Here is a 20,304-nt window from a genome sequence, read left to right as displayed (position 1 = left end):
ACAGACTGAAATAATAGCATTGAAAATGGCGCTAGATAATGCAGATCGCGAATTCCCGACACTTATAGTGTCCGATTCGTATTACTGCGTCAAATCATATAACAGCGATTTGCAGAAATGGATTCAAAACGGTTACAAAGATGACACAGGTGCAACAATAAAGCAAAAACTGCTTTGGGAACAAATAGTTCTTTTACAGAAAGAACTACCAAAGACTCACGTGATACATACACTGAGTCATCAGCGTGATGGCGTTCACGTTGCAGGGAATTCATTGGCTAAGACAGCCACAGCGGTAGCAACTAAATCGGCTTCCGTAGCTAGAAAAAAGCGTACAATGAAATACATTGACGGTGAAACAATGCTGGCGGTAAAAACGTCATCAAAAGGCGACTGCTCAGCGCTACCGATCAACTATCCACTCAATTATACATACATAATCGATGCAAACTCCGTCCCTTTTGCTCGAATCCCTGGAGTGGGGGATAGGGTAATTCCAAACAAGGACAGGAGAACGTTGTTAATAGCAGACGCACATATGGGCGAGGGTCTCAGACACCTCAAACTATAAGATTCTCTGGAAGAATTACAATCAGTGTACTGGTGGCCAGGCATGAGCCTGCAGTATCACATTGTTGTAAAAAATTGCCCGAACTGCAACAGAAATCGCAGTGGCGAGAGAAACGGTATACTACCGTGGCGTTTCACTCCAGAAAGGCTTTCCAGTAAAAAGCAAAGCGTCCGATTAACATATACAGGCTAGTTTCCACTTATAATGTAGATCCCCAGCACTCGGCTGACGTCTGGACTGTTATACAAGGATTTGCGAGTCTAAATGGCATATACGCTAGGAGCATGCTACGTTTGACCAATGTTTTCACTTTAGCCCTCAAGCTTGTGGGGAAGCACGGCCAAATGAGCATAGCGATGCGGGATTCTTCTCACTTCCTTCCTGAGGGATACGGGATGGTGTAAAGAAAAAACCAAGGCATAAAGCTATCTATAACAGAAAGGATATTAGGTTCGGGTGTCGGGTGGGTCAAACATCTAATAAGTGTCCAACGTAGTCTAAATAACCTGCCAAGAAATTCTCTGAAGGGATTCAGTCCGTACGAATTATTGTTTGGAACTAGGATGTTAGTCTTAGATCTTGACAGTCAGACTTCAGTGGTAAAGGAAAAAAGCTTTGATATCAAAGATCGTTTGGCTATTTTGCAGGACTTAAACAAAACAAGAAAAGACCTGAGCAACATAAAGTTGAAACAGCAGCCAACAACCACTGAAGAACCACCACCTGTCCCAGCAAGACCTGTCTGGATTCCAAAAGTCGGGGATCTAGTCAGAGAAAAGATCGCGGTAAAGAAGGAATTTGGGCCTTCTTACAGAAAAGCAGTTCCTGTCTTGTCTATCAACGGGACAAGATCAGTTGTACTACCGCCGCTTGCTGGTAAAAAGGAGAACCGAGTTTTATCCATCGACCTGGTAAAACCACAATCATGTGGCCGATAACAAACAGTAGGCCAAGTGGACTCCCGATAAGTAGTAGAACACCAAGATTTGCTACCAATACAGAGGTCCTAACTAAGAGGCTAATCACATTCGAAACGCCTACAAAAGAACAACAAGGACTATGCAACAATGCATTGGAACTTAAACCTCTGAAAACCCAAATAAAAACATTTAGTAGAGACACACCAACCTACAATGAAGTAACAAACGAATATGCAAGAAACAGTAATCCTGAAGCAATTGGAACAATTGACAGAACTGCATCCGGCTACTTCATAAACTTCGATGATTCCTCTGAAGACCTAAGTGAATCAAAAACACAGCCATCAACAAAAACCTTTAAAGATAAAGCTAAAGAACTTTTGAAACAACTGAAAGAAACATATCTGATTTCTCCATGGATTGAATTTTGGGTGGGCTTTGGTGCATTTATCCTCATACTTTGGCTCATCATGGTACTAACTTTGGGACGCCTCATTGAGGGAAAATACGCTAAAATGGACACAGCAAGTCAGAAAATCAACTTGATCCTCAAGCCACACACATCTTCACACGTCGAGAAAAGAGAACTTTCTTCAGTCAACTTCACAGCCAATCCTATACCGGGTGGGGTAGCATGGGACAATACTGACTACGAAATGTATGGTCCGGTTGAGATCCTGAAATATCCACACCAAATTAAGATCTCGTTGAGTGACTTTGTAAAAACAAGCTCATTTGCTGATGATTGGGACTTTGAAAGTATAAATAATATGATGTCTGACTTAGTGATGTCTGCTAAATTTACCAAACATGATTATTTTCAGGGTTCGACTAATTATGATAGTATGTACTGTTACAACCACTATGGTAACCATTTTCTACATAAATCTGCACAACCTAGAAATGTTTTAAATTATAATCAATGGGAACATTGTGCAACCCCTCCAAAAGGAAGCTCAAGAACCTTTTACGACAAATATTCATACTTTTCAGGGTTCAACACAAGTAATGCTGAAACATTTTATTTCAAATTGTCAAATAAGACAGGGACAAAGACCATGCTAACAAACACAAAATTGATATATTCAGACTCATTTTTTGAACACATGAATACTTTTGGTTTTGATTATTGGGACAAAAATGTTGACGTTAAAAGTGTTTGGGGTACAATAGAATGGCAAGTACAAGGTATAGAATCATTGTTTAGAGCCTGCATGATCCCAGAACAAATTATATTTTTAAATGACACTGTTCAACAAACCACCTGTCTTGGCTTAGCCAAAATCAAAGACTTAAATAAACCGTCTATTCCAAAGCCAACAATGGACAGCAATAGCTCCACAGATGAAGAGATAGACGTAAACTATATATTAAACCAAAACAGAACACATCCTGATTGGAAACAGTGGTTGATCTGGCCCACAGATACTAATAACTGTCAAGACAGATTCCTGAACAAAAACCAGGGGTTCAAATTGACCAGGCCAGACCCTAGATATTCCCAAAGACAACACCCAGGGATAATAACCACCTACAGTGTGGGCAAATTATGCCTTCAATGGCTACAAACTTCCACACTGACAGAAATTAAGCAACACCTAACTTTACTTACTGATGGTGCTGACTTGCGTGATTTCATTATGGGACCGCGCAAACAGCGTAAAAAACGCTTCATAGCAGCCTCTATATATGCAGCTTACAATGAGGCCTGGAAGGTAACTCAAATTGAGACAGCAGAAAGTATACGGGAAATTGACCGTATTAATTTGGAAAAATCACTTTCTGTAGTGGACAATGGGTTAATGACTCTGTCCTCCAGAATTTTTTCTTTGGACAGCATTGTGTCTTCAGCAATCGACATAATATCGCAAGACTTACTGTTGTTACAACACGGTCAGTCTCAATTGCGTTCTATTGTACAGCTTGGCTGGACGTTACAAAATCTGCGTTCAGGCTATGTGCCTTGGCGTTTAATCAACACAACGTCACTATTCAATATCTTTAACCTTACTGATAAACAAATCAGTATGGCACAGAAGGGGGCTGATTATACAATCCTGAGCATTGAGAAACTCGAGAGATTACCAGTGACAATGTCAGAACGACCTGTCAGTGAATGGATAATACATGGGATAATTAATATTCCAATATCAACCTTCAGGTTTCAATACTGCCAAAAATATATACAGGCTGGCATGTTCGAAAAATTGGGAAAAGGGTACATTAAGACAACATGGAACTTGCCCTATTCACATGCATGTGTCAGTAATAAAGGACAGAAAGTGTTTCTTAGTGGCAATAATTGTGCGATGTCACTAAGCGGTACACTTCTGTGTAATGGAATTAGTTTGCATGGAGCCTGTGAAGGGAACTCAAATAACCTTTCATGTCACCAGCTAGGCGCACCTGCATCAGAGATAGAACCATTCCTTAAAAGATGCTATAACGGGAGTTACATTCTAATTGTGGATCGCAGATGTTGTAGTCTTATGCCCGGGACTCCTTATCTCGTAACTACGACTGCGAAGGTCATGTGCTGTGGACACTCATTGTTCCCCAGCTCCTTTCCAGACAGGGAGGCAAGGGCATGGCCTAACTTGAAAATTACTTCTATTCGAATAGATACTTTAAGCAGAATGAAAACAGTGCTTCTTCAGACGCCGACCAGACTCACGTCATCAAAAGAAACGTATGATCTCCTAGTCGCAAGGACGACTGCAGAGATTCACTCATTGTTATCAACTAATTCCCCCATACATTTCGCAGAAATCCTGAATGAAATCTTAAATATTTCTGATACCAGTGGAGTCTCAAAAGTATTTAAGACAGTATTTTCGATGGCGTTAACACCATTCAAAGCCATACTGGGTATTTTTCCAGATTTCGTCCATTCGATTTTTGGCGGACTTCCCCTCATTTTAGGACTAATTGCAGGAATCCTATTCTTGGTCCTGATATTTCGTTATGGCAAACCGTGTCACAGACAAAACACCTGCGACAAGGGAAGAAACAATCCGAGCCATTGGATACCGGGACCGGATATCAAAAATCCTGGGACTATCCCGGCTTAGAGACCTGAACATGACTTGGTTTCTTTCATTTCGACCAATGTGGCATCAATGTGTTTTACCTGTATTAAGGTGCCTGCTGTGCGGAGAAGAATGCGTGTTGGACACCTGTCTGACGCTACAATCAGATGCGCCAATGGATGCAGAAACATTGTTGAGTCCAATAAAGGCTCATGCTTTGTGCTGCCCTCAACGGCTGCCAATCCTGATGACGGCATTCGTGGAAACTTCACCACTACGATTAAGGGGTAGTGGAGTTCAAGATGAAAGCAGCATCGATCAGGTACGACCTTCTGTCAGCAATACTAATCAAGACGTCAATGGAGACAATCATGCGCACGAATTCATGGTTACACCTTTTTCCGAGTTAGTGGAACTCTCCCAGGAAGCTGTTGACAGCTTTTTCGACAGTCTAAATGATATGATGTTCTCACCAGAGCAGAAATAGAGACTTTTGAGCAAGCTAGCACACGGCGTTCCAAACACCCTGAATTTGGCCTTCAACTTAATAGCAAAATAACATGAACAATTTTCCCTCAAGTTCACGGACAGCGATTTTTTCAGCAGCCCCAAAATATTTTTACGAATTTTCGGGACACTTATCTTCTGCTTAAAGTAAGAACTATTCTTAGAGAACTAAAATTTCTATTTTTAGAAACTTTATAGACATTAGCTGCCCGCTGGTATGTTCATAATTATTTTTATTCTGTGATGAAATGGTCTCGAACCTTTTTCTTCTGTATTAAGAGCCATTTCATGTGTAAATTCTCATATACCAATTAGCAATAATGTATACATATGCGTGATTACTTTAGCATTATTCTACAGCTTGAGTGCATATAGTACATGTGAATATTTTTTTCCGTATATTACATTATTACATTACATTATTCGAAATGCATTGTATGTTTTTTGGGGTGGTAAGGTATACACGATACTCTACAGTATGTTTTACTATGCCTAGATTCGTAAACATGGCCATAGTTAGCGTGGAGTGGGTGTGATGTATTCCTATAGGTTCTGTATCGATCCCCCTATTCCTGACCCTGTTCTGGTTAACAAGTTAACTAGCAGCCATCCCATGATGCAGAAACCGTTATCTGATTAAGCCACACTACGGCACAGGAACGTGTTATCTGATTAGGTCATAACGCTTGCCATCTAATTAGACAAGCGATATTTCTCCAGCCCCTGATAAGGCATACGGAGTTCTCAAAACAAATCAAACCTATGACAACCTGGGAAAAACCCTGCGGCCATTGTTTTGATTTCATTGAGAACTTCAGCAAAAGAATGTGCTAACGACCAAGTCGTATGACATCCTTATTGACGTATCTATGTCCATCCTTACGTCAATCTCGGCACCTTACAGGTATAAATATTACCGGTATTGCCTCAAGCAAACACACGCGGTGGTGACGAGATCGGAGCAGCCAGACTTGCCGAAGCCCAGAGCAGAGCAGACCCCGCTGGCGCAGCCCCGCCTTCCTGACGCGCTGAGAACGAGACGCTGCTTTCTCCTGCCGAGAAATCCAGCTCCGGCGCTTCCGGGTAGCCCTCGCAGGCAGCCTGGAATATCGAGACCAGAGACGAGAGATACCATCCCTCATTCATCCCAGATTCCAGGTACAGAACTGAATAACCCCTTGCAGAGAATTCTTGAGTCAGTCACTTGGCAAAACAAACTTAACTTAAACTGCTACTTTCTATTCCCGCCCACGTATTAGGCTTAGGTCAGGTACACCAATGCATCCAGCACAATAGCTGTACTGGATAAAGTGTTTGCTGCGTGGGGTGTTCCTAAGGAACTTAAAACCGACAATGGCCCTCCTTTCAATAGCCATTAATTCAGTGATTTTGCAAAACACCTGAACTTTCACCATCGGAAGGTCACCCCTTTGTGGCCTCAGGCCAATGGCACCATTGAGAGATTCATGGCCACGTTGAAAAAGACTTTCCAACAAGCTATGCTAGAAAAAAAAGATCTGCAGATGGCTTTGAATGAAGTACTAAGGGCTTATCGAACCACCCCCCACGCGACCACTGGAAAATGCCCTGCCACACTCATGTTAGGTAGGCCCATCAGGACAAGGATTCCTACGTGGGAAGGAGCTCTAACACCGGTGTCCCCGACACGCATTCATCACGAAACTGTTAAAGCTGATTGTGCGGAGAAGAATCGAATGAAAACATATGCTGATGCCCGACGGCATGCCAAGCTCCCCTCCTTGCAAACTGGAGATTGTGTAGTGGTCAAACAAGAACAGACCAAAAAGACTGACTGCAGGTTCAAAGATGAACCTCTTACTGTTATCCAACACAAAGGCACTGTGATGTATTCCTATAGGTTCTGTATCGATCCCCCTATTCCTGACCCTATTCTGGTTAACAAGTTAACTAGCAGCCATCCCATGATGCAGAAACCGTTATCTGATTACGCCAGACCACGGCACAGGAGTGCGTTATCTGATTAGGTCATAACGCTTGCCATCTAATTAGGCAAAAGCAATATTCCTCCAGCCCCTGATAAGGCATACGGAGTTCTCAAAACAAATCAAACCTATGACAACCTGGGAAAAACCCTGCGGCCATTGTTTTGATTTCACCGAGAACTTCAGTAAAAGAATGTGCTAACGACCAGCTCGTATGACATCCTTATTGACGTATCTATGTCCATCCTTACGTCAATCTCGGCACCTTACAGGTATAAATATTACCGATATTGCCTTAAGCAAACACACGCGGTGGTGACGAGATCGGAGCAGCGAGACTTGCCGAAGCCCAGCAGAGAGCGAAGCCCACTGGCGCTGCCCCCGCCTTCCTGACGCGCTGAGAACGAGACGCTGCTTTCTCCTGCCGAGAAATCCAGCTCCGGCGCTTCCGAGCAGCCCTCGCAGGCAGCTTGGAATATCGAGACCTCAGACGAGAGATACTATCCCTCAACCATCCTAGATCTCAGGTACAGAGCTGAATCACCCCTTGCAGAGAATTCTTGAGTCAGTCACTTGGCAAAACAAACTTAACTTAAACTGCTACTTTCTATCCCCACCCACGTATTAGGCTTAGGTCAGGTACACTGGGGTAGGCGTAGTTAGAAGCACCAGTTGAGTACTATTAGTTAAATGTATATGTGTATGTATATATTCTGTCCATTTTAAATAACGTATGGCTTAGAAACCATATCAATGTTTTTACAGTATTATTTTATAATTCTGCTTTTATTGTATGCACTTTACTTAACCATAAGTATTGCGATAATATCGATCCATTTCTCTTGTACGAGAAAAGAGACTGATCAATAAATAACATCTTTTATTGAACACGCCCGTCTCTTCCTTTTCTCTACAATCTGGTGAAACTAAGAATGCACGTACTGACTGAGTAAAATAAGTTGTCTTTTGTTTTCACACGACTCTAGAGATACACTCTTGATTAGGGGAGAGCAAAGTTGTCATGTTCTATGGTTGTCAGAAACTAAATCCCTTCTTGTCTATCCAGGGAGATTCAACTCCTCCTTGCCTATTCGAGAAAGTTTCTAGTGAACTCTGAGCTAGCTGGCAAACCCAAAACTTTAAGTCTAATATCGACAATAGAAGACCTAGTTAACGTCTGGTCTAGGCCTATACTATTGAAGGTATTATTCCAATGCGCAGAGCCTATTGGGATAATAGGAACTACACTACAGCGCCCCTCGAGGTCTGATCATCTCCAATAAAACCCTTATCTTCTTAGAAGATGCAACATTCCGAAAAGATTGGGCCCTGATAGCTTGGAAATGTACAAGGGACTGGCTTATTTTGATCATGAATACAGCCAAAAGAACAGCAGATACCCTCTACATTAAAATCCTGGCTAGTGAACAGGGCCCGAAAGGAAACATTCTTTTGGTTACATACAAAAAGAAATTGGAAGAAGCCAATAACGAGATAGGAGAATATAAAGACTATCTTTTAAGATCTAACGTAGACAAACTTCAGAACGACCTTAAAAATTCTCTAGAGAAAAGGTCTACCCCTACACCACGGAAGAATACATTCAAAAGAAATTGAAGGATATGATGAAAGGCCCAAACAGGGAAGTCAGGAACTCAAATAGAACGAGCACAAGCAGTGAGAACAGTGACTATGAGAGGAAACCATGCAGAAGAGGAAGAGGGAGGGGGTTATTTGGAGGACCACGCCCCTCATTTAACCTAATGTACCCCAATTTCTCTGGTCAAAGTTTTGGGTGGCCGCCCATGTATCAACAATTCCCACATATGCAGGGAGGCCAAACACCACAGTTTCCACAGATGCCAAATCCTTTTTTAGGGATAGGCAGGGCCAAGCAGAAGGGTACGACAGGTGTACAATGGAAGGACCTGGATCAGAGGGTGACCAGGAGCATGGCGAGGGATCCATCACCGGGGACAAGCAGGGAGTGACCCTGGTGATGATCATGACTGATACACCCCTAACAGGCCCCCAGGAAGTACTTTTTAACAAGGGACTTGGGTTTGTCCCCACTAATACCCTAGATGTATTTAGGATCCTCCAGGAACTGGCAGGATTCTTTTGCAACATTAGACTCAGCTTCTTCTTTGAAGATAAACCAGAGAATACTGAGGGGACACAAATGTTCACCCGAAGTCCAAATTTACACCTCCCCATTGTGACCCCCCCCCCCATTGAAGTGAAAACATTCGAACAAGCAGTTATTCACGAATTGGAAACTGTTGCGAGACAAGAAACAGTTCCTTATAAGAATATGACTAGACAAGAAAAAGAAGCCCTAGAACAACTGAGGAACAATTCGAACATCGTGATAAATTCGGCAAACAAGGGGAGAGACATAGTGATCCAGAAGAGAGACACCTATGAGGAAGAGTGTTGTAGGCTCCTCTCAGACGATAGAAGCTACAGCATGCTTCGCGGAGACCCAACCTCGGACATTAAGAAGCAAATAGCCTCTGTGGTTGAGGAAGCGGTGAACAACGAATGGATTACAGTGAAGAAGGGAGATTTTTGTGTCAAGAAGATCCAGTGACACCATATTTATATACCCTCCTGAAGGTGCATAAACCGATGAGACTATCGCCAGGGAGGCCCATCGTATCCAGCATAGGTTCGATCCTGGAGCCCCTTTCACAATTTTGTGATTTTTTGCTGAAGCCATTGGTACAGAACAGCACAGCTTACCTGGAGGACACTACGGATGTCCTCAATTTATTGAAGGACCTGTATTTTTATCCCAAGAGGGAGTTCCTGATGGGATTAGATATAGAGTCACTATACACAGACATACCCCAGAGAGAGACACTACGAGTGGTGGAAGAGATACTCTTTAACCAAGACTGGGACTTCTGCACCCTGAGGCCATTCATTCTGCACCTCACGGAGATAGCACTAAGAACTTTTTTGAGTTTCAAGGTACATACTATCTCCAAACCCATGGTACTTTCAGGGGGAGCATTTTTGCGCCCAGTTTGGTGGGACTTTATGTGGCAGCCTTTGAAAATCAGTACATCTACGACCCACTAGTACCTGGAGATGCAAAATAAAAGTTTGGAGGCACTACATCAATGACGTGCATCTGATTTGGAAGGGGGATGCCCAGTCCATTAGAGATTTCTTGGATTGGTTGAACAACAGGAACACCCTCTTGCACTTTACATCGACCATCACGATGGAGAGTCTACCCTACTTGGATATGGAGAGCTTCTCTAGCGAAGGACGCCTACACACTAGGGTGTTCCATAAACCCACCGATAGGAACAGCCTCCTTCTTTTTGAGAGCTTCCACCCAAAGTCATTAAGGATAACCTCCGGTGGGGCAGTTCCTGCACCTTCGCAGGTACTGTTCCAACACAGGAGACTTCAGAACAGGAGCCGATACACTGACGGACAAACTACTGAAGAAAAAGGTACCCATTCAAGACAGTCAAAAGAGCACGGAAGAGGGTGACCAACTAAAACCGTGAAGCACTTTTGGAAACAGTGGAGAAACCAACTACCAGCAAGACAATCTGTGTGACCACTTTTAACACTGCGTTGAACAGCATCAAGAGGATCATTCTACGCAACTGGAGAATTCTTAACTCCAATGGTGTACACCTAGAGAAACCCCTTATCTCATTCAAAAGAAGCCAAAACACTAGGGACCTAGTGGTACAAACCAGACCTAGAAACACATCGACGAGATCCGTCGCCAGGATCGACCAGGAGAACACATGGGGACTCCCTCCAGTCACTGGACATATGAGATGCGGGGCATGTGGCGCTTGTCATTTGACTGCAAACACGAAAACCGTTGACATCGATCTGCACCACCCATGGGAACAACGCAGGCATACTAACTACAACTCGACCAACGTCATCTATATGATCAAATGTCCGTGTGGTCTGATCTACATTGGAATGACAACACATAGAGTGAAAGTAAGGATAATGGAACACAGATCCACCATCAGATACCAAAGGACAGCCACTCGCCTGACGACTCATTACAAAGACGGGCAATGATTTATTCTGAACAGTCCTGGATAAACCTACTATTACTGCAACTGCCCATAACCCAGAAAACACTCTTTTTATAAGAGAGAAGAAGTGGATATACAGGGTCCGTAGCCACATCAGTGACTTGAACGATGATATACCCTGGAACATACTGAATAACTTGTGAGACACCTTCGGGCCACAGTATGACCTGTTTGGCCACCTCCTTAGGGCTAGCATATGGTATCTAAGGCACTCCTATGCAGAAACCATGTATGGGCAACACTTCGTAACATTGTCCATTCCCCTGCTCCCATGACGTTGTCCCTACTGAGACCATCTCTGTGTCAGGGCAAGCCAGGTTAAAGGACTATTCACATACCATCACATACCAAGGGTTACTGTGTATATTAAGGAATGGGCACTATATATATATATATATATATATATATATATATATATATATATATATATATATATATATATATATATATATATATATATATTTCTCTTCTCCTGAATGCATACCCAGTGTGGTAGGATGGCCATTACAACACTGTCACCAGGAACCTGATTTTAAACGATAAGGAGGGTTCGGATCCTAATCATAGGCAAGGGTAGAGCCCACTCCGGGACCGATGCATGCAGTAGATCCACTCATTCACTGCACATGCGCTCCTCTGTTTCCTTTTCCTCCAATATGGAGAAGGAGGTTAGCAATCTAGACCATTCCTTGCTTAGAATCAATCACCAATCGCATTTGTCACTCACGTGATGACACGCATCAGCCGAGTTAGAGGATTTACCGGCTCCAGCCGCGCAGCCCACAGCAGCTGCACGGAGCCGTGAGAGACAATGAGTCTGCGTTAGCTCACCTTGACGAAGTAAGTCCTTTCTTTCCAATCCCACTCTGGGGGGTAAAGTGTGCAAATTCTGAGCAAAGCACTTTAACAGATGGACCACATCCCCACTATTTCTCGTGGCTATAGTCTTATGGAGTATTCAACCTCTATGGTCTCTGCACGTGGGGGTCACGGCTCCAATAGCTACACCGTGACAGTTAGTAGTCAATCAAAGCCATACCAACCTCATCTGTGAGATTCGCGTTTACAACCTGTTGAACAGTAACTGCTGCATACAACCCTTATTTCTCCTTTTTTATCTCAGTATCTTCACAGCGTGTGACTATAGGGAGTTGTCCTCCCCCTGCCAGTTCAAGCATTGTTTTTATGAAACTCAGTAAGATTTGTCGAATGAATGCTCGTGTCTCTGGTTAAAGCAATGATGCTCTCTGGGTAAAATACATTTAACGAGCGTGTATTGTTGAGTCCCATGGGACGTTTAGCCTCACAAATTTCAGAGGAGGCTAATTTTAAATTGTTACGCCCACAGTGAATCGTTTGTCTGATCTGGAGAATTAAAACCCCTTTTTCTACCCTCCTGCTCAATCTATTTTTCTCATTGAGGGCACCTCACTGTATATGTTGATGTATGTAATTTTGTTTATTTACTTACAGGTTTCCCCCGAGGAGCAAGTTATTCTTCCCCTATTCTGATCATTCACTCAGATTTGTGTCTACGCTCTACCCCATGAGTGAGGAGGTAGGGATAATACCTAAGGGATCTTTCTAGTTTTAGTCCTGATGAAAGCCAGGGAAATTGCGTTAGCCGGCTGAAACATGTTGACAGTTTGCAGATTGGAGGAGTAGAGGGTTCATTACAGCCCATCATACCACCATCCACTGGTCCTTAAATGACCTTTTACTCTGACCAGGGAATTAATCCAGTACTAATGAATGAAATTCTTTATTGTATAGTTAATAAAAACCATTACAATGTTACATGGTATATTAGTTAAAAAAAAAAGAAAAAAAGTGTACTTATGAAGAGAAAAAGAGTGCTTCGAGTACTCATATTAAAACACTATTGATAAAAGAGGAAAGAACATTGGCGGTTCTGTAAGTCCAAATGATTCTTGTACTCGTTCAAAACTAATGTAAAATACAGATTAAAAAAATTCGAGATTTCTAATTTGTATGATCGTTTCTTCTGTTTTCAAAGTTATTAACATACTTGATTGCTCTACAAATAAATTGAGGGTCCACTGAGTCCAGCATTTGTAGGATCGCTGACCGGCATGTGCGAATTCCTTTCTCCTTAAATTTTGCCTTTAGTAAGCATCGGCGTTCACTATCCAATGCTGGACAAATGCAAATCAGGTGGATCATATCTTGCACAGCTGCACCACATAAGTTGCACCCCTTTAGACCTGATGTTCTCCAGCCAGGTTGGTCCGCATTTGTGGATCATTTTTCCATACGTAGAGTTAAATATTTATGTCTGAAGTGCGATGGAAAGGCAAGCCCGAAATACGCTGCGGGTGCCAGCTTTTTGTAAGAATGTAATACCATCCATGCGTGTGATCGATGTCTCAGGGTTGCTTTATCATTGTTCAAGGAATGCATGTTGGCTGCCTTTTTTGTTACCTTCTTAAATGAGGATAAAGGTAACTTCCTGTTCCACAATGATGCCAACTCTGTGATTTCAAGGGAAGATTTTAGGTACTTCGCATACTTGGAGTTGGGATTATTTTGGATGACTTCCCAAATTGCAAAGTTGATTTCGGTTTCACGGTTCAACCAGATGCCGTTCCAAAATTTGACTGTCTCATAATTTTTGTGCAATGTTTGTAACTGCAAGCCAAGTTCGAGCCGTACCTGCGTGGGAGAGGCATCACATGGTACTCCAAATATGCGTTTGTACACTCTTATTTGGATTTTATCTAAGAGTGGAGCACTCCTTCCGCAATGTAACACGCTACCGTAGGCTATTGTTGGAATTAGCTTGGTTTTGATAACTGTTAAAAGGGGAGTGAGCAAGGGACCTTTTAACTTCTTGGATAAAGTGCTGAATGCATGTAGTAGGGCTGACCCTTTCTTCTCTATGGCGACAAAGTGCGTGCAAAAGGTGAACCGTCTGTCCAAAAGTATCCCCAGATACTTGTAGCTTTCTACTACTGCCAGTTTCTTATTGTTGATGGTAATATTTGACTGTTTTATACGGTGCTGGGTTGTTATCATGACCTTTGTTTTCTTGATGTTTATTTCCAAGAGTTTCTGTTCAGTGTAGTCCTCCAGTTCCTGCATGAGGCGTTGCAGTCCTATTTTGGTGTGACTAAGGAGTGCGACGTCATCGGCGTAGGAAAGATTTGTGATGGGCAATGTTCCTAGCCGTGGAGGATGTGCGTTGACCCCATCTAGTCTTGGTGACAAATCGGCCATGAATAAGTTGAACAAATGAGGGGCCAAGACACAGCCTTGCTTTAGTCCTGCGCACGTGCTGATTTTCTGCGTAAGCCGATGACCGTTGTCAATCTTTGCCTGCATCCAGGTATTGGTATATGGTTCCATTATTGGGTTTAAGATCGCATATGGAAGACCCTGCTGCTTTAGTTTGGCCCAGAGTAACTGTCGGCATACACGGTCAAATGCCGCCTTGAAATCCACGAAACATAGATATAGAGTTTGATGATTTTGCAAGCTTTTCTCGGCTATCAGACTTATTGCTGTGGCATTCAGCATGGAACCTGTACCGCGGCGGAACCCGGACTGATTCACGGGAATTTTGTTGTTGTCATCTGACCATTTTAGAAGGTCAGCTAATACCAGTGAGGCATAATATTTGACCTCGGCGTCAATGAGCGCTATTAGGCGGTAATTAGCAGGGTTTTTCCGATCACCGCTTTTGTAAATTGGGTTGATGACTGCCCCTCTCCAGCTTTCTGGGATCCGACTAATGATGTGTATTGTCCGGAACAGTTTGTTGAAGTTGCTGGCCCAATAATGGGGGTCTACTTTATAAATTGCCTGGGGAATGCCATTCGGTCCTGGTGCACTGTCTTGCCTGCTTTTCTTTATTATTTGTAATATATCTAAATCGTCATATGTTCGTGGTATATCGTCTGGACCTTTCTATTTGTTATCCGCGATGTCTGTCAAATCAGAGGCTGTTGTCAACTGTGTCTCAGCATTAGAGATTTTAAATACTGAGACTGCTTTTGATGGTGAATATATCTAGAATTTATTGAAAAGGTGTCATATAAATGTGGTACCCATGCCGTTTCTGTGATGCATGTCGTGCTTATACCATTTGCAGGTCTATTTAGAGAGTTTACCTGCAGCCAAAAAGCTCTGGAGTCGTTTTTTTTACGTTATATAATATTTTTGTAAATGTAAACAATGAGATTCTATCAATGTGAAAGGGTGCAAAAAAAATTATTTTTATATTGTTTTTATAGAATTTTTGATCCAGTAGAATACTAGGCTCTCTCTTAGGATTGAAAAGACAAGAGCACAATGTGCTTGTTAAAATACCCCTCACACACTAAAAAAATCCTTTAGTGTCATGCTTCATCATAGGGGTCTTCCCGTCCCTATAACGGGGCGGGGCGTGCTATGACCAAACGAACTACGCGGGCGCACTATGAATGTGACAGGGCTATGTGTCGGTGTAGGGGTGTCAGTGAAGTGTAGGGACCTATCTAGTGAGTGCAAAAATTACAAAAATTAAAAATTCCCTGGCTTAGTAGAAAAATATATTTTATTTGCTTCTCTAGCTGGGAACGTTAAGAAGGGGAAAGTGAGGTAGAGCAATAGCTAGCTACCTAGTCGACATGTTTCGTAGGCAGTCCCCTACTGCCTACTCATCAGGACCATATAGTGGTCCCTACTACTAATAGCTCGGTTCTACAGTGATAAGCCTACTGTCCTACAAATAAAACAGCAAAAATAAGCTGAATATTTGAGCTTCAGGGCATGAGCTGGCCCGAGTGAAGCGTGGTACTTAGCAATGAATACCAAAAAGAATAATGACCATTGGTCTCTGTAAATAAAAAGGGAGAAAAAGAGAGGGAGAAAGCAAAAACAGATTCAAGTTTTTCTTCGATCGAAATGCTGCTATAATTGATCTATTGTAACATTGATAACATTGTGAATAGAGCGAATCGCCTTTCGTTTCTAAAAGCGTTTATTTTGCTTTATTTAATACAAAGCAATCATTATACACCTCTCATGACTGGTTGCATATACCAGATGTTTCACCCAGAACCCTCCAACTGAAGTGGTTCGCAATTGTGTCATCACCCATACAAATGTGACTCAACACACTCACACATTCGATCCTACAGATAAGAGACCCTTGTATTCCGTTTTTCTAAAAAAGCGGTAATCTAGAAAGATGGTAATGTCAGTCGAGGCCAACATTATAGCATTATACATACTTTCTTTGTCAATGTTCAGTGCCCCATGAGCTTGCAGGCGGAGGCTGTTCGGCACGGTCGACTGAAAGAATAACAAATAAAGCCGCACCCATTTGTTATATACAGCTCGTGTCTTCATTTTTGAAAAAAAGCCCTGTGACCCATTTATTAGAGACTCGAGGTCTGAGTCTATTACTTACATCACCGGCATGAGAGTGTGCCTCTATTCCTACCTCCGTGCAACTCCGAGGACTGTCGGTCTCTCGCTTGCAGCCCAATTATAACAAACCATTCTCTTCCGCGTTGTCTGCTGTATCAGATCAACGCCCACAGAATGAACTAGAGCGCTGACCTAAGATGGCCGCCGCTATTCGGCACAGAGTGGGGAAAAAAACGGAAGTCTTTCTACGCTTTCCACTACTCATTCTAAGGAGAGCGCTGGTATATACAGAGCATTCTACATATGATTTCATATTTCCAAATTATTAGTTTCCATATATTTATTCATATGTCCTGCTTAGAAGATCTCAAATAGTTCCAATAATTACCAGGCATTATTCATATATCGAAATTTGTTCATGGAGCTCTGTGGTCTCATTATGCAGTGTGTGAGAGACTTGTTATAATCATTGGGGTCAAGATATGTGGAATTATTAGTTTCCATATATTTATTCATATGTCCTACTTAGAAGATCTCAAGTAGTTCCAATAATTACCAGGCATTATTCATATATCGAAATTTGTTCATGGAGCTCTGTGGTCTCGTTATGCAGTGTGTGAGAGACTTGTTATAATCATTGGGGTCAAGATATGTGGAATTACAGTTGTCCCCAAGGTATGTCATCGTTCAAACCTGTTTTGTGGGATTGGATGCGAAACACCCACCTCTGTTCTTTTTCCAAAAGGAACCTTTCATTGCCCACCTGTTCTATCACAGTCCAAGATATTTCTTCGGGTCTATGGTTCTTTTCCAGGAAGTGGTTGGTGAGTTTTGTACTTGTTTTTTTGCATTTTATAGTGCTCTTGTGCTCACCTATCCGGATTTTTACGGCCCTACTCGTCATTCCTACATATTCAAGTTTGCAGGGGCAGGTGATTAGGTAAACAACATTTGTACTATTGCAATTACTGAAGTTCCTTTGTTCCCAAACTGTCCCATTGTTGAAGGTCAGATTGTTGCTTTTCCTTGTTAGACAGCAGACTTTGCAACCTCCACATGGATGATGGCCATGTACAAAGTTCGGATTCTTTTGCCCATTGTTGTTATTAGATTTAGGTCTTGTGTGGACTAAGACATCCCTTATGCTTTGTGCTTTTTTATGTGAGAAGATTGGTTTTGGTATTTGCAGACCACCACTGTTCAAAATCTTCCAATTTTTGTTGATAATCTTTGTCACTTGGTTAGAACTTGTGTTATATGTGGTCACGCAAATAGGTCTTTGCTCCTCCTCTTTAGGTGTTTTTTCTTCCAAAAGACTTTCTCGGCAGTTGTTTTTGGCTCGTTTGTATGCTTGATCAATAATTTTATTTGGGTACATTCTAGCTTCTAATTTCCTTTTTAGGTCCTTAGACTGAAGTTTGAAATTAGTGATCTCTGTGCAGTTCCTGCGAAGGCGCAAAAACTGGCCATAGGGGAGGTTGTCCCGTACATGTTTAGGGTGGAAGCTGTTATACATCAATAAACAGTTTTTTGAAGTATTTTTAAAGTGGGTAGTTGTCATTAATCTTCCATTCTTAGGAAATATATTCAAATCCAGGAAGACCAAATTGCTGTTAGAGGTGGTACTTGTGAATTTCAGATAGTCATCTTGTAAATTCAACCAACTTAGGAATTGTTCGGAAGCCCTTTTATCTCCATCCCAGATGATAAGGATATCATCGATGTATCGTTTCCACATCTTGATGTTATCTCTGAAAGGGTTGTTAGAATTCAATATTTTGGTCACCTCCAGGTGGTGCACATAAAGTCCAGCTATGCTAGGGGCAAATGTACTTCCCATGCTACAGCCGTGTTTTTGTAAGTATAAGACGCCTTTATATTCGAAGAAATTTTCTTTCAGTGCTAGGGAGCAGCATTCCATCACCACATTACGCGGTGTCTGATATTCCCAAAAGTCTTCAAATAGGACATCTTCGACAATCTCCAATGTTGCGTGGTGTGGCAGGCTGGTATAGAGACTCTCCACGTCACAGCTAATCAATAGCTGAGTGTTGGGATCAAAGGTGACATCTTCCAGTAGATTCAGTACATCTTTCGTATGAACGAAACGAACGTTGAAGTTTTTTGGACTATCGGTCTAAGAAAAGCGTCTGCGAATCTTGAGATAGGTTCCAGAATAGACCCGATACCAGAGACAATTGGTCGTCCCGGAGGGTTCTGCAGATTTTTGTGAATTTTAGGTAGCGTATACATATATGGGATTCTTGGATTTGTTTGGCAGAGGAATTCTCCTTCCTTTTTCGTAATCCAATCATGTGCTAAGGCCTCCTCTACCATTGTGGAAGATGTCACCTTTGATCCCAACACTCAGCTATTGATTAGCTGTGACGTGGAGAGTCTCTATACCAGCCTGCCACACCACGCAACATTGGAGATTGTCGAAGATGTCCTATTTGAAGACTTTTGGGAATATCAGACACCGCGTAATGTGGTGATGGAATGCTGCTCCCTAGCACTGAAAGAAAATTTCTTCGAATATAAAGGCGTCTTATACTTACAAAAACACGGCTGTAGCATGGGAAGTACATTTGCCCCTAGCATAGCTGGACTTTATGTGCACCACCTGGAGGTGACCAAAATATTGAATTCTAACAACCCTTTCAGAGATAACATCAAGATGTGGAAACGATACATCGATGATATCCTTATCATCTGGGATGGAGATAAAAGGGCTTCCGAACAATTCCTAAGTTGGTTGAATTTACAAGATGACTATCTGAAATTCACAAGTACCACCTCTAACAGCAATTTGGTCTTCCTGGATTTGAATATATTTCCTAAGAATGGAAGATTAATGACAACTACCCACTTTAAAAATACTTCAAAAAACTGTTTATTGATGTATAACAGCTTCCACCCTAAACATGTACGGGACAACCTCCCCTATGGCCAGTTTTTGCGCCTTCGCAGGAACTGCACAGAGATCACTAATTTCAAACTTCAGTCTAAGGACCTAAAAAGGAAATTAGAAGCTAGAATGTACCCAAATAAAATTATTGATCAAGCATACAAACGAGCCAAAAACAACTGCCGAGAAAGTCTTTTGGAAGAAAAAACACCTAAAGAGGAGGAGCAAAGACCTATTTGCGTGACCACATATAACACAAGTTCTAACCAAGTGACAAAGATTATCAACAAAAATTGGAAGATTTTGAACAGTGGTGGTCTGCAAATACCAAAACCAATCTTCTCACATAAAAAAGCACAAAGCATAAGGGATGTCTTAGTCCACACAAGACCTAAATCTAATAACAACAATGGGCAAAAGAATCCGAACTTTGTACATGGCCATCATCCATGTGGAGGTTGCAAAGTCTGCTGTCTAACAAGGAAAAGCAACAATCTGACCTTCAACAATGGGACAGTTTGGGAACAAAGGAACTTCAGTAATTGCAATAGTACAAATGTTGTTTACCTAATCACCTGCCCCTGCAAACTTGAATATGTAGGAATGACGAGTAGGGCCGTAAAAATCCGGATAGGTGAGCACAAGAGCACTATAAAATGCAAAAAAACAAGTACAAAACTCACCAACCACTTCCTGGAAAAGAACCATAGACCCGAAGAAATATCTTGGACTGTGATAGAACAGGTGGGCAATGAAAGGTTCCTTTTGGAAAAAGAACAGAGGTGGGTGTTTCGCATCCAATCCCACAAAACAGGTTTGAACGATGACATACCTTGGGGACAACTGTAATTCCACATATCTTGACCCCAATGATTATAACAAGTCTCTCACACACTGCATAACGAGACCACAGAGCTCCATGAACAAATTTCGATATATGAATAATG

The sequence above is a fragment of the Lissotriton helveticus genome, chromosome 2_1 (assembly GCF_964261635.1).
Source record: "Lissotriton helveticus chromosome 2_1, aLisHel1.1, whole genome shotgun sequence".
Taxonomy (NCBI): domain Eukaryota; kingdom Metazoa; phylum Chordata; class Amphibia; order Caudata; family Salamandridae; genus Lissotriton; species Lissotriton helveticus.
Note: the sequence above shows the minus strand (reverse complement) of the source record.